This window comes from Centrocercus urophasianus, unplaced genomic scaffold (assembly GCF_019232065.1).
Source record: "Centrocercus urophasianus isolate 14NV4802_14NV808 unplaced genomic scaffold, USGS_Curo_1.0 seq_12, whole genome shotgun sequence".
Lineage (NCBI taxonomy): Eukaryota > Metazoa > Chordata > Aves > Galliformes > Phasianidae > Centrocercus > Centrocercus urophasianus.
Genome location: NW_024884364.1, coordinates 18,429,118 through 18,446,418, shown reverse-complemented (window position 1 = coordinate 18,446,418; position 17,301 = coordinate 18,429,118).

Genomic DNA, 17,301 nt, shown 5'->3' with positions numbered 1-17,301 from the left:
AAGTCTAACAAAGGGAATCTGTCCCATCACATTCACTGTTTGACATCTTAGAGGGTATAAAATTCAACCTAAATCACTGAAACAGCCCTCTATTTACCAAAATACGACAAAAGTTGTCCAGGTGTGTTTGGAAAATACATGGTTGTAGAAAGTGCAATATTGGCTTGCCCGAAAGTGCAAAGACAGCAGTGGCCTTTAATACATTGCATCTGATCCTGTTGTTACATATTATAGCTAGATAGAATATTTCTAGATATATAGATATAGATATAGATAGATTCTAGATTATATATCTATATCTATATAGAATATAGATATAGATTCTATATAGATAGAATATTTCTAGAGAAAAATAAGTATTTTACAGAAGAATGCACTCCAAAAATATTGTGTATGAGATTTTAAAATCCTGAAGATTTTCTAGCCAACAGTAGCTTCCTCTAAAGCGAGATCAGTATGTACTGTACTGATGTGGATTTCCAGCATCCAAATATCTACTGTTTAACTAGCTGGCACAAAAAAAATAAAAAAAAATAAAAAATAAAAATAATAATAAAAAAGTGAAAACCCTGTAAATACATATGCGGAGTGATTTATTTTTTTTTGATTATAAGATATTAAAGTGGCAAGGCAGATATTCTGATGAAAATAATCTAGAAAGAAAAGAAAGGAAATTTCACCTTGCTCTATTCTGAAAATTATGTGCAACTGGAGGAGAGTGAAGGAGATCTCATTTGAATCACACAGGTGGCAGAGAAAGAAGAGAAAACATTAGTATCATCTTTCTACCTGTAAGTATGAAACAGAGGAAACAAAAACAAGTTGTTTTTTTTTTGAGGACTACTAGCATAGGTTAGACAGGAAATAAATGAAACTGAACAACCCCAACTGACAACTGACAAGTTGAATTTTATTGCACATGCATGTGTGTTTTACCTTAATCTTCCCAGAATTTCCTCCACCAATAATAGGTGCATGGATAACTCAAACAGTCAAGAATAAATAAAATTAGAAAACAAAGGAAGTACCATAACATCCAAGCTGTCTGAAAAGCATTCACCTTTTGCTCTACTTTGAAATTTAAACTGGCCTGAAGCCCAGAAATGGCAATATGTAATTCAGTACCTGTGGCAAGTCTAAGACTGATATGTTTTGACTTGTCAGTAGAGAAATTAAAGCCTAAAATGATTAGAAAAAAGACAATCAAGAGCTTTCTAATAGAAACGAGGAATTTTATATCAAATTACTAGCTTTAAATGGTACTACCATACTTAGTATGAAAATGGGATTTTAGAGTTTTAAAGTTTTTTGGGGAGTACTCACAATTCATTTGTAAATTTGTTTTTTGTTCAGATGTCATGATTCAGAATGTACCTACTAAGAAGAAATGGATTAAAACAAATACAATAACAACAACAAAAATAGAATGTCTTATAAAATTATTAGTGTTTAATCTTGGACATATTAAACTTGTCAGCATAAACTATACTCACAGTGTTGAAAAAATAAGAAGTGTTTCTACGCTAACTGGGGACCTACTTTACTTATTGATTTGCTTCTCATATACATAACACAGGAAGATATGTGAAAGGGTTCATTGGCTCTTGCTTGCAATGGCACACATAACTCACTCCTGACTGAGCACTCTGGGAATTTAGCTCTTTCCTTTTGGTGGACAAACATGAAGCTAAATCCCATGGCACAAAAACTCGTATATTATAGATGTGCATGCAAAAGTAAAATCAGAGATCAGAAATGAAGAATATTGGGGAATTCCCAGAGTGGACTAGTGTTTGCATCCAGCTTGACACCTTGTCCCATTGACCAGAAGCCATGGATGTGAGTGTTATTCTGTTCCCTCCTTTACTGTAGCGGAAAAAGTTTAAGTTTGGGACAGACCACAGTATTTTTCACAGAAACACAAATAAAACACCTTAAGTGTAATGTGTTTAGCAAGTGCATATGAATGTCAGTGGGCGCCATTTTTTCTGCATGGTGGAACTCAATGACACAGCTTTGTTTCACATGCACTTCCTTGTCAGATGCCATTGTGTCAGACTGCCCCTCTACTGCCATCTGTCACATGGGAAGAAAATGTAATGGAATATAGGTGGGAAGCTTCAGCCTCTACTGCCATACTATCAGTATCCTGTTCTGAAATCATGTAGGCCAAGATAACAAGATTTTTTAGAATTAAATATCAATCAGTGGTGCTCCATAGTATCAAAACAAAATATAACAGAGGTAGCCGAGTTATCATAAAACTCTTTAATGTATAAACATAAGTTGTATTCTAGTCCATAAAACCCTTGAAAGAAAAGCTTTGAAATTTAATTTTTACAAAACTAGATAGAGTGATTCTTTGTACTCAGATCATATGAATACAGACCTGTCTTCAGAAAACTACAATAAATGTAATTTAAAAAACTTATGCTCATTCAAAAAAGCATAAACAGTGCACATCATTCAATCCATTCATACATGAGCATAATAGACCACCACAGCATATAAGAATTTAAACAGCTGTTCAAATAGTTGTTAACTTTTTTGGACAAATTTACAGATCATTATGTGGATTGAGATCTGACCATGTACACAGCAAAGGGTTTCAAGGTATTTTTATTTTGAGGGTTGTGCTTTCATTACTAAAAGATAGCTAAAACCACAATTTACTGCCATGTGCTCATGGTTCTTACCTCTGATTTCACTTTTTTCTTTGTTTGACTCTTGGAATAGTATGTTCAGCATTCATATTTTATATTTCACTTCACTCTCTAGCAAATTGTTTGCAATAACTGTAGAAGATAGATTTTTTTTTTTCTCAAAGTTTAATTCATTACTTAAAAGGAACTTGGAGAAGTTCAGGAGAACGGCATATAGCAAATAAAAAGAAAACAGAAAGTATCAAAAATTTAAATCCTTTGAAGGACTGTAGGCCTTTTAAAATGTTGCAAATAGATGACAACATTTAATTTCCAAGGAATCTGAAGATACAATCCACATTTTGATCTGGAAATGGTTGTGATATAGATGTGGTCATATTTTCTGATTCACTGGCACTTGTTTCACTCCAGTTTTACAAAACAGATAAGACCAGGTGTTCCAAACCAGAACTTTATAAAGAAGTACACTCATAATACAATATTCATATTGTCATTGCAATACACAATCTTTTTCACTCTTTCATCTATAAAAACAACTATTTAAAATTTCTAAGATTTTTCTTATATTTCTTACTCAACATTGTTTACTTTCTGTAATTTAGTGACATCTTTGAAGCTGAAAAACCATTTTCACATCATAATATAAACCAGACAGAACTGACGTACTGAGTAAAAACTAAAGGATTTCACTCACATCAATCTATTCAAAATTTGTCAATTGTAACAAGAAATTGTAAAAAATTGTGAGAACAAAAATGAATAATCAAGAACAGAAATGATAATCAAGATGGAAAAAAAATTCTACCTGTTCTTCTCAATATCTGTAATTAAGACATGAAATGTTTTGACAAATATTACTTGTGTGCAAATCATTTTGGAAAATGATACCTAGATGTACTAAAAATTTCTGTTAAAAATGTTTTCTATTATCTCTCTCCTTTTATTGATGTTACTCCAAGTAACATTTAGTGCATACATCAAGAAAAAAAAATAGCCATTTAGTTATAACTTCATTCTTACTTTTAAATTAATTCAGGTAATCACTAACTTTCTATGCAAGGAATGCAGATTGGATCATAGTTTCCTCAACAGTATAAATAATTTCCAGTTCCAGTTCATGACTCTTAAGATACTGTAATAATGGTTCTTTAAAAGGAAATTGCTTTTATTTATTTGCATGATCTAAAAAACTGGAAACAAAGTACAAAGTCGTGTAATTATTTCTTTTCTTTTTGAGATGGTAACACTTTACAGCAATCAGTTATCAATGTCTTGTTTTCTATTCTTTTTCAAATACAAGACATATTTAATAAAGTGTGAGAAGGGAAAGAACAAGTGATTTTATACTGAACAGCTGTCAAAGACCTTCCTTTTTTCCCTTATAGACATATATACTAAACGTGAATGTTATTGTAAAACACAAAAAGCAAAAGTGATTTCTTGTAGCAATCACCTGTCAGCATTTTCATTATTTCTAGCACTACAGGACTTACCTTTTCCTTATTTTGGAGCCCAATATTTAGAGGAAAACTTGGTTCTGGGCAGAGCCTAAATATGAAATTATTTCACCCACGAGGAGATTTCCTTGCCCTCTGCTCGCCATTAGTGAGGTCAGGCCCAAGGCCATTCTCCACAGCCAAGAGGCTGCTCTCTGTTTGTTCCCACAATAAGCAACTCCAAGGTCTTGTTTGCTTGTGGCATACTCTACTACTCGTTTGCATAAAAGCGAGAGGTTAAAAGCAAGGAGGTAAGTAGTTCCTAAAAGGTAAAGGCTTTTGGAGGAAGAGTGAATTTCTCCACTTACAATGGAGGAATAGATCACATGGAGCTGTAAAAAATTTCTACAGAGATCAAGAAAACTTGGAAAGGAGGAGACATCGTTAGATGAAGAAAAGTTAAAAGTTAAGTGAAGAAAAGGAGAGTAGGGGTCTATGAGAAGACACGTGAGGCAGCCCTTAGACCTATGGGAAGGAGAAAAACTTCCCTTAAGTACATGGAGAAAGATGACATAGCTCCAAGCTACTAAAAGTTACTGCCAGTTGGAGAACAAAATGCTTCAGCCCTACAGGCACACTGTGGACAGGGACAGATAAAACGAAGTGGCTTATGAACAGGTCTGCCTCTGTGTGAAACATCACTTTGTCACAGTTTATTTTCTAATAAAAGCATTACACAGATTCAAACCCTCGTGAGTCTCACTGAAAAAGAGAGAAAGTGAAAAAGAGAAGGCAAATCCACCTGAAAGCTCTAGTTATTGAATTAGCCCTCCAAAAGGGAGTGCAAAGGAATTAAGGACATAATCCACACCTTCACTGACTTCAGAAATGCCACCGATTCAATGGGCTTTATAATTTGAAGGCATAAAGAGTAAATTTCTGAAATGTTTTAAAAAGGAAAGATATTAGAAGACGCAAAATCTGAAATTACTGCATCTTTTTCAACAATGTAAACCATATATGTAGGCTTTTGGTTTGGTTTGTTTTCATTGTTTTCAAGTCTTTTGAATCACAAGAAGGAAAAAGTAATAGAAACCAAAGGACAAGAAATACTGTGCACAGAAATGCTTTATATGAATCCCACAACTATATGAATTTTGGCCAATACTTTTAATTTATCTGAAAGTAATGTGTGAGTGTTATGATAAGAATTTTAAACCACTTCACATCTTTTTTTTCTACTTCACTGGAAACCAATCAACACTTCCTAAATGTCTCAACTGCCGTCCACGTATCTGAGAACCTTACTAAACTAGTTCATCACTGCTCATGCACTAAGATCTACGTTTGCACTGATCACCTTTAGAACTAATGTAAAGTCAGTTTAATCAGTCGTGGCTTGTAATGGTGATCCTGAATGGTCTTTGAGCATAAGCTGAAACTGTCCTTATACTTTTTCTAACTTTCATACTACATAAAGTCCCTCAGAAATCTGTCCATTTCTACCAGGTACTTTTGTGAGCTGTTCACACTGCCCTACGATTATCAAAATTCCATTTCATTACCTCAGAGCTTCTGTCTTCCTTGTGTATTTTCCTACGAGCAGCAGTTGTTGCATCCACCTGAATTTCCAGCTGGTAATTAACATTAAAAGTTTTAATAAATTATTTAAGAATTAAGAATATTTTGCATTGAATGATCAGTATTTTTAGCCTCATTTCCTAAAGAAAAGAAGATTTGTCTGATGAAGATGTTTGCATTTATCTCTCTTGCCTCTGGGATATACAAGTGTCTGTTTGTCCTTTGATCCCTCACTCTAACTTTGAGATTCTTAGCTAATTTTAACCAGGTCTGACAGAACAGGACAGATCTCCCAGATCTGCCAGTTTCATTAAAACAGTGAAGGAAAAAAACTTAATCAGTGCTTCCTGACAAGCAAAATATGCCTGCTTCTGATTTTGTAATAAAGAACCAAGATCCAAGTGAAACAATAAGAATGCTTTCATTCACATGAAAATTCTCATATTTCTGGGCAGTAGGGAATCCAACCATGAGAAAAAATACATAGGAAAGAAGGCATCATTAGGTCCATGTGCTTTATATGTTGGCACAGATGATACTATCAGATTACTAGTAGGGTTTCTTAAAAAAAAAAAAAAAAAAAAAAAAAAAAACACAAAACAATACAAAACAAAACAAAACAAAACAAAAAAAAAAACCAAACCTATCACAGTGCACAAGAAAAATTTTGAAACAATTCACAGTGTAAATAAAAAATATTTGTACCTCTGTCTTTGCATGCTGATCGCCTTCACATGAGCAACAAGATAATTCTGTTCTAAAGACTGCAGTTGTATGTATATATATATTTGCATGAATTGTTTTGGTTTCTTAAGGCAATCATATGGAAGAAAGTTTACTAAGAAGGTTAAATACAAAGGGTAACATGCCACATTCTTCTCCAGTGAGACAAAACACATGGCAAAAGGACATTCTATGATGTGTGATGCAAGCTGATTCCAAACTGTTAATCATCTAGAATAAGACACTACATACCACATTTTTGCTTGTTTCTGTTCATAGACATTGATGTTGCCAGGCCTATCATTTTGTTATGAATTTTACTCTTTGTTTCTGTATTGTTGTTAGCCACTGTCTATGATATCTTCCTAACTGTTCCCTGTTTTTAAATACAATAGGCTTCATATCCATGCTATCTGCTCCTCCTCTTTGCATTCCTCTATGTACCTTGCTCAGTCATTCTGTAATTTCAATCACTCCTATTTGCAAATTGCTGTATACTTATTTGTTGCAGTGTACACGCTTACTGTAATGATAATGACAAATGCTGAAAACTTTACAGTATCTCTTCATTCTCATCCATATCTTCAAACTGTTTGCTGACATACACAATTCAGCAAATACATGAGCACTGATACATTTGTAGGCAAATTAATCCATTTCTGCTTTGAGGACCCCACTGGACAGAACGTTCAGCACATTTCATTCAAAACAACTTGTAAAATACTTGGAGGTTATTTTCCTCACTAATATATGTGTTTCTGTGTTTATCATCCATTTGTTGTGTATCTTTTTGAAATATGAAAAAATATTTCACTTATACATTTTAATGTTCATACTACTACCAAAAAAAAAAAAAAAAAAAAAAAAATAAATTTTTTATTATTAATAAAAAATAAAAAAAAAAAAAAAAAAAAAAAAAAAGTGAATTTTATACTATTATTAAAAGGTGAATGCAAGACCTGAACTTTCAAAGAATGTAAAAGTATTTCCAAATCCAAATTAAAATATGCATGCCTGTAGGAATAAGAAAATCTTTATCACTGCAAAAGCTTTTTCCAATGCATGTGTCACATTAGTGTGAAGATCCAATCCTATGTGCTGATTCTTCAGTTTACTCAGAGAGCAGTTCACTTTGTAGAGAATGACTGGCAAACAAATAAGTACAGATCACTATTCTGAGATCTATAAAGAAAATGACTATAATTGATTTCATGAAGAATTATTTATGAAATAAAGCAATATTATTCACTGAATGGATATCAAAGTTGTTTGCTGTTGTTGTTTTTAATGAATGTTCCAGATAATGTAAAAAAATAAAAACAAGTTATACAAATTATATAACCATATGCTTGCTCATAACTGATGAATAAAGACTGCTCTGAAAGTAATTCCTCTTTTATTTATTAATTAATTAGTTTGATTGTTTATTTATTATGTTTGTTGTGATACGTCAGTAGAGGTTGAACCTTCCTGCCAGCATTCTATTCCATTTTGCTGCTGTGTGACAGATGACACAAGAGGTGCAGTCTGACAAAATAGTGTCTGATATAGAAGTAATTGGTGGATTACAAGCAGGGAACTGTATATGCAGCTGAATATTGCCTTAAATGCATTGGAAATGATGTTGTCAGTGCTGGAGTATCACAAAGTTTGTTGCAGGTGGGTCTCACAAATCTCATACAGAAACAGAAAGAACATCAGTGGCACGTTTGTCAGGACCTATTGATTCAACATAAGGCTGAAGGTGACAGTTTCTCATCAATACCAATGGTGAGACGTGTCGTCATCACTACAAGCCAGAGTCAAAGCAGCAGTCTAGAGAGTGGCAAAAAAAATGTTCACAGTGTATTGTTCAGTGGGTAAAGTGATATGCATTGTCCCTTGGGATAGGACAGGAATGATCCTTCTGGACTTTATGGAAACTGGAGAAACCACCAACTCTGATTGCTGCATCATGCTGAATAAGGTGAAGACTTGAACTTCCGGAGTCAGGCCAGTGAAGAAGATAAATTTTCTTTTGCAATATGACAACACCAGGCCTGATAGTAGTTGGAAGACCATGCAGCACAGCCAGTCTTGGCTGAATTGTTCTGCCACGCCCTCTGTATAGTCTGGATTTGATGCTGTCTGAATTTCATCTGTTCAGGCCAATGGAAGGTGAACTGAATGTGCAACATTTTTCTAGCAATGACATCATCATAGCAGCTGTGAAACAGTACATACACAGGAGCAGATTTTTAAAAAGGCAGCACGTAGGTTCCTCTTCATTCTCTGCAAAAATGCATAACTAGTGGTGGCAACTATGTTAAAAATTAATGTTATTGTTCTCTTTGTATCTATTGTAGTTCCAATGGAAACAAATGTGAGGCATTGCTTTTGGAGCAATCTACATGTGTCTTTCATTTATGACATTTCCTATTTACTTTGTCAAATCATTGTTGAAACATAGGCAATTTTAATTACTTTGCATCATATATACAGTCATTACATTCTGAACAGCTCATGAATTTGAGCGAGAACTCTCCATTTTCTAGTAATGCAATATTTTTTTCCTGAAAATGTAATTTTAGCTTCCTTTTATTATTTTTATTGTAAAATATATATGTATTGGAAATTATAATTGTATAATTACAACAATATTCCTCATATGAGTAGGGAGAACCTACTTAGAAGTACCATGAAGTGGCATTACTCTGAAGAGCATTTTCTCTAATATATGTTATACAACATGCTCTGTAGAACCATGCCCACTGATTAATTTTAAGTTCTACTGCCCACACTGCATCTCAGTATTAGGTTCTCTTGCCACTTTCCGTCTTGTTCACTTTTTCTTTTCATTTCACTCATTTCCTCACTTTTTCCATTTTCTGCTTCCTGAATTTCTATGCTACATGCAGTGTACTATAGTATGTGTATAGTATGCTTTCCCCTGCACTACGTATATCTTGTCTGCTTTCACTGTAAATGTCCTATGGTGAATACTATCTATATCTTTGTATTTGCAAGATGATTCCTCTTGTTGATCCCCATGACTAAAAATAACCAAACTTGATAAATAATGTATCTAAAAACATGTTAAAATGTGGCCTGTCCACAATAATGCCTCTTCAGCTGTTGAATATGGATAGATCTTCCAGCCTCTTTGCCTTCTTTCACAAAAGAAAGCAAAGAAAAAAAAAATCCTTTACAATGCATGAATAAACAAGACATTTTTTGAAAGGAGTGAAGTCATGAGGAAGACAGATGTTGAATGCAAAAGTTTGCCAGGATTCTGCTATCCTAAATTATCTGAGAGTACTCTAAACACCTGTTTGTCTGGGGAGAATGGACTACAGGATCTCTTGAGATGTCTAATAGCTATAATTTCTATTATTCTAGGCAGGGGACTTTTCACATTTAATTATACACCATATATATATTTTTCATGAAGTAAGGTCTTCAGAAGTATAAAGCTTTTAAACTGAACAATACTAAGGAGAAATTAGCAATGAAAGTAATTTGAATGTTATTTAGATTATCCATGACTGCATTAGAGTTCTGAAAAAATGGAGAAGGGGGCAAGCAGGATTTGTTGTTGTTTGCTTGTTTGTTTTCTGTTACCCAGTCCTGAAATAAGTTTGTTTCTTGCAGATGATTCACTCCCTATATTCATCACCTCAGCACAGGGAAAACATTCCAGATTAAACCCTGTTCCATATGCAATGTAAATCAACACTTACTTTAATAACACTAAATGATAACAAACAGACATATTAAGTTCTACAGCATCTCACTTCTTTGCTGTTTAGCAGCTTGCTGATGCATGTCATAAACAATAGATGAGAATCATGTACCTTCCCTTTATAGGAAAAATATGCAGAATGGGCTAAAACCTTCAACAATGCACTACAAAATTGTGCTGCCTAAGTAAATCTGTATTATACTATCTGGCCGTAAGAAAAAAAATGTTAGTCATAATAAATCATTGAAATGACTACAAATACCTACTGAAAAGAACAATTTTAACTGTGCCTCCTCTGCAATTGAATGTTAACATGCTAACATATGTCAAAGTAACTGTATTTTCCTTTGTGATTTTAAGGATTGCCACTTTTGACAATTTGAACAATTTCCTCTGTAAAAAATAATCATATTTTTACTGAAACAAAAACACAAAAGCAATGCTACAGTACCCTGAAAACTGACATAGCAGAAACAAATATGCTAAACCTTTTGGCTGCTGACAAATCTTTCTGACAGGTATGGACCAGCAATCACATCAATTTCTGGTGACTGATGGCTGTGTGAAGAGTAAGAGAAGGAAGGATAAGAGTCTTTGCTTCTTTTCCTCTGTAATGGCAGCCTCTATACTGCAAATTACCCATCTTCTCATTGTGTATTAAACCTCCTCAAACCTAGAAATACATGTTCTTCTTCAGCTGAATACTGTCACTGTCCTTAAAGCCCAGTATGTAAATTCATTTCCTCACTCACATTAAGCACACACACTGTGTGTTCAGTCTCTTACCAGTTTGTTCTGGACATTATCCCAAACCACATGGGAAGGCATGGTTTCAGGCTCCACCATTAACTAGTTTAGGCAAACTGCAACTCAATTTACACTTCCTGTCAGCACAGAGGCAGAACCTCAGCCTTGCTCAAGAGAGGCACATGATTCTGTCTATGTTCATGCACCAGTAGTGGATATGACAGCTCAGGGTTTGAAGTCTTGATGGTCTGAACTGCCACTGATGGTCAATGGTGCAGGCAGTCACAAAGTATGGAAATTTAGTCCCTATTAAACAGCAAGAGCTAACTGTAAAGAGCAAACTCACAAATGACTGTGCAATACTCCATGTATCCTGAAACCAAAGGAATGCAAAAACTTCTGGAACAAGGAGAAACTTACAATCAGAAAATAAATGCTGGCCAGAGAAGGACTATTAACATTCAAATTACATACAGTATTGCTCATGTAACAGTAGTAAGTGATAGCTAGATCCTAAAGTCAAAAGTCTGAACTTCCATTCATAACGATTATAAATATAGAGCAGCATGATCTGTGTTTAGATTTCCACCTTTTCCGAGGCTATATCTCCCAACATGCATCAGCTGGTATACCCTTTTCTCTTCCCTTCACTTTCCTCTTTTTTTCTCTCATTCTTCTCATTCTCTTTGGGATGCTAAATTTACTTTACAGGTTATTAATATTGTTAGTGCCTCTTTAGAATGACTTCTAACTTCAAGAAAGAGCAGTGGTGAATATGGTCACAAAAGAACTCTTTTCACCCTTTTCTCCCTTTCCCCATGTTCTGGTGCCATCTATGCCAGGGACAATCTAACTGGAACACCTCCCATTCTCACAGCATGGCAGCAGTGCCAGCCAGGTGTTAACAGGCACTTTAGCATCCTATTAAATAAGAGCCACATTTCTAGATTGAAGACAGCAAGTAATCACAGACAACATCTGCTTACTGAAACAAACAAATACACACACACACACACACACACAAAAAAAAAAAAAAAAAAACGAAGTTACACACTGTTATCCCTAATATCCATCCTAATATCCATGAAATTGTGTTAACTATGTTCAAGTTATTAATGTTTTTCCATGCAAGAATCATATTTAAATAGGAAAGAGAAATATGGGCACAGGAGCCAAGACAGTTCCACAGCTGCATGACCTCAACAGCATCTCCAGATGTACCTTTGTTGCTTGCCAGTAGTAAAACTGGAAAAGGAGCCAGCAGAGGTGACACCGAGGAGTTAGCAACAGACCAAATGCTGTTGCTAGCACAAGCATTTCAGAGTTGGGCATCTGGTCCCTACTTTTGCCAAGTATGCCCTATTTGTTTCCACAGCTGTTGAATGTGTTTGCTGAAAAAGGAAAAAACAGAAAGAAGAAAGAGCAGCTAGAGATATATGAGTGACTGTGGGAAGAAATATGAAGCTAACATGCAGTTTACTCCCAGATAACAATTTGCTTAAGAAAATGTATTGCTAGCTACTAGAACAATTCTGAGATATTCTTAGATGAAATTTTTCATAAATTCATATGACATATTTATGTTTATATATTCAAAACACCGTGGGCAATTATCACAGGATTAACAAATGCATTCGATGTAAACAACTTTTCGACTCTTTCTATATATATTTTAAACTACCTTGTAATAATCTGTTCCTTCCAGCAGAGATAATTATTTTAGCTCTAGAATCTGCACTAGTGGTTCCAATTTACCTGAAAGTAAAGGAATATAAAATTAAACAACAATGTTAAGTTACATAACTTTGTACAAATCCTTGTGATGCTTGGGCATAAATGTTTTAAGAAAAAGAAAACAGTGCTTAAAATGGTAAAACAACAACCAGAATTCTTGAATAAAGAACCTTAAAATAGTAGTTCATATTTAAAAAAATTAACTGGGTTTAGTTCAAAATATTCAGAAGTGAAGTCTTAAGTTTAAGAAAATAAATATTGTATTTAAGAGAATTAAGTACCTAAAAATTTAGTCATTAATAATAACAGATAAAGAACACATTATTTGAGGTTACAACAAACGTGCCAAATTCAGTTTCTGGCTAAACTTCAGCAATTTCTTCACTTTCATCAATGTTCTGGTCTTCATAGGGGAGTAATTTCTAGTCTGATTAGCACAGCTGACCTTATTTTACATCCATGAAACCAAGCATTGTTAATTTGGCTAGTAGGATGTCCTGAAAATACTGCCTCCTATTTTTTTCCATGCAAACTATAACAGATACCAAGAGCATAATAACACTATTTCATGGATTAAATTCTCTATCAAACAAAAACAAAACACTGTTTTTCAGCATAGTTACCAACATTAGCTATTTGTTTTTACCAGCAGTGAACAAGAGACTGTATTCTGTACTTGTAAGAATCTGCACAGCTGTCTTGTATTTCTTGTCACCATCATCACTTCGGGAATGAACCACCCACTGCCTCACTGTGCTCACATCCACTATTTGGTCTCTATAAATGTTCAGCAACATTGATGAATGTCAGTGGGTGCCATTTTTTCTGCATGGAGGAATTCAGTGACACACCTTTGCTTCATATGCACTTCCGTGTCAGATGCCATTGTGTCAGACTGCCCCTCTGCTGCCATCAGTTTCGCAGCAACAAAATGTAATGAAATTATTGGTGGGAAGGTTCAAACTCTACTGCTATACCACCAACATCTGCCTCTGACACTGTGTGCTAAGAAAATAAGCTATTGCTTTTGGAGCAGCGTTCAGGTAATTTGTCGCCTTTGGATATATGTAAAACACTGATTTGCTCAAATAAGTTTGACGCCTCTTAGGTGAGATACACAGAAGCTTTGAAACAGATACAAGCTAAAACCTGCTCTCCCACACGAAGACATTAACTTAGAGCTTACACAAAATCTGCTACACAAGCATCTTTTATGTAACATCTTTTATGTAACATCTTTTATGTAACATCTTTTATGTATCTTTTATGCTAAGATGAATTCAATTAAAAGAAAATAAGGAAGTTATAAAGTCAGTTTTATCAATATTTGTATTAAAAAAATTATTGCTTCTCTTTTTCCCATCAGTACTAATCACTTTTTTTTTTTTTTTTTTTTTTTTTAATTAGTTTCACTGAGTTCTGTGACTTGATAAGAGAACACTGGAAATAAATCAGGAATTTAGTTTCTTATTTCACATATTTTTTCAACTTCAAGAAAAACACAAAAAAACAAACCTGACCCTTTCTGCTAGAAGCACTTTCAGAAGTGATTACAAAAAGCTCTATAGAGTAAACTGTTGTGGAGAAACTCAGGCCATTAGAATAGCAAAGAAGAATCACACATTGTCAGCAATAAACAAAAGACTAAATGGAATATTTTCCTCTTTTTCAGCTTGAATGTTATGGCCAGTAATTGGTTCCACAATTCAAACTAAATAAAGAGGAATTGATAGTAGTAAATGGTTATCATACATCATATGAAACAATATATATCTACTCAGTAACTATGAACCATGTTCATATTTATTTCTGGGAAATAAAGTAAGACCAGATTTGCACAATCGGAAATAGAAACTAGTATGCAGAACTCCAGCACCGAGATAAGTATTTTGCGCCAGGTATATTGGAAGCACACTTTGTGAATCTAGGAATAATTCTAGGTTAAATGAATGATTTAGATATTGAAGGTGGAAGAAAATCTTCCTGTTTCATTTTTTTCCCCAGGTAAAAATTCTTTAGTACAATTACAATAAAATTTTTACTGTTTGAGGGATAAGAGATTCACAACACTGACATCCGAAAGCACTTGAATTTTTATTCAGATATAGCTTAAAATTCTACGTCAAAAACATGTTGGAAAGATAGTTAATAGAAACATTTTTAGGGAAGGAAAGCTCCTTCAGGAGTGAAACAAGGTGGTGATTATTTATTTACTGATTTAGTGATTAAATTGGAGACTGATAAAACTGCTGGCTTGTTAGCACGAAACATAACATAATGCTCCTTCTATTCTAAAGTTTAATTTCCAGAAATGTCAAAGTTTCTCTAAAGCCCTATACTGTATTATCCTATAAATAAATACATATTTATTGCAATTTTGACACCAATTGGTTCCTTTACACAACTGTGTCCATATAGTAGAAACTTATTCATAAATTTTCCATGTAAGATAGAAGCAAATGCTGGAGGACTCTTACACATTTCCATATGGCTATGTACTTACACAGGAATATCTAAGTTTTTCACTCATGGTGGTGAATTTTTCACTCTTAAACTACATATGGCTTCAGTGGATAAAGAATAGGTATGGACACAACCAGGACAGGATGTCTGGAAGTTAATCACTGAGTGAGGAAGAGTCTTTGATTGCACAGGAAAACAGGAAAAGTTGCAATGGTGACTACACTACTGCTTCAGCAATATATGCTGGGATGTACACCTTAATCGTGTCTTCACTGGATTTCTAGAGCCAGACAAAACAGGAATATGCATGTGACAGACAATCATAGGTAAAAGCTGCAAAAAGTCAGAAAGGTTAGGCTCTCCTCTATTAAGGGTAATAACTCTGGTCTGATTCTGGCAAAGATTAGGCAGTACAGGCAATATAATCTAGTTAATGGCTTGTTGGGTTTTGCTTGTTTGTTTATTTGCTGGGACTTTTTTAGTCATCCAGAGCTGAATTTGGACCAAAATGGAAAAAAGTATGAAAAAGTTAGTGTCTTGCTCTAATTTATAGGAGGGAGAAGAGGTTCTTTTACTATATGTATACCTGATGGCAAGACACAATGGGTCAAATGTTAGCCCAATCAGTTTATTACAGATCCTAGTTGCTTAGGGATATGGGGAAGGGGAGATGGGCGATAGAAAAGAGATAGGAAATAAAAAGCAAGGAGTCTTTATAGAAAGCAAGAGAGAGATAGTCACCAGTGGGGGCCTAGCGAGGTTCATAGCAGGTCCGTTGTTCTCAGGAACTCGTCTGGTGACCCCACTCACTGTGGGGATTGGGAGGAAGCCAGGAAGCTTTGCAGCAAGCAGGCCCTGGGAAGGGGGCTCTTCCAAAGAAGTTTTCCCCTCGGGGGATTCTCTGTTGAATGTTTCTTTGGGAGTTCTTCTCCAAAGTCCTTAGTTTAGTGAGCGCCTTTTATCCCCCATTTCTCTGGGATTTTTTCTTCTTTTCTCTTTCTTAGTGTGACAGATGTGTCCCAACAGATAAGCTGGCAAGGAGCAGTGCTTTCATTGCCATGCACAAGCATTATCCCCTTTTGCACGGCTCCTTCAAGCTGCACCCCTGAAAAAAGGCTGCTTGTCCTGCTTTTGTTTATCTTTGCAATCGGGAGCAGAGGTACTGTGGCACGATGACACCCACCACTCACCCACCTAGATAATTTGCAGTTGTCAATTAGAGTCTTATCACCAGAAAGTTCTCAAGAAGCAAGCTTTGAGAGAAAAACAGTTTCGTCTTTTACAGTTAGTGAACTTTCTCCTGTTACTGATATGTCCCCAGCTACTATCTCTTACTTTTCTGCCTCTTGCAAAAAGTTTAAAGTACATCTTGCTTTTGTTTTCCCTTCTGCCACTGATAAAAATAAAAGACATCAAATGTCATCAGATGTTCTATATTGGACATTTTTTGGTCAATGGGGGGCAGAGCATCAGCAAAATCAGCAAAATACATTTAAGGGAGAAGGAATGATTTTGATGTGAAATCTTCTAAGGGAGACCCCTGCCACCATTTGATATGCAGACATGGTTACTTACAGAATACATGTGGGCATCGAATTTTAAGGAAAGAGTAGAACTGTCTTTTTTGAAGAACATGAAGTTTTAACTGACACAGACAATGTCGATTCAAATTATTATTTTAATTCCAACATAGATTATAGAACAAAAGAACACAAATGGAAATTATAAAATAAATTCAGCACGTATATCAGAAATCACACGTACAGAATAATAAATGCATGAAGCACCCTGCAGGCAAAGTTGTTGAGGCAAAAGGCACCAGTGTCATTCAAGAAACAATTAAATATCATCCTTGGGGAAACAGTCTGCTAAAAAGAATATGTCTTGATGGACCAAATGACCTTTATTCATTCTCCAAAATTCTCTCATGTTCTTATAATTCTGTTGAAGAATATTTAAGCAATTTGGCCTGAAGGAATGTCACTTCTTCCTTGAATTATCCTACTCATCAGTTGACTGCTGATGTTGATTTTTTCTTATGCTATAACAAATAAAGAAAACAACATCCAGCCCTATGTCATGACAGTACTTTGAGTATATAATCAAAATTCATTTTCAGCCCCTTGATTACCCAGACTGAATGGTCTTCATGCATTTGGAAAATGAATGAAGAATAAAAATCCCTCCCAGGGTTTCAAAATTAAATATAAGAAATTCAGCTATTCTTCACTCC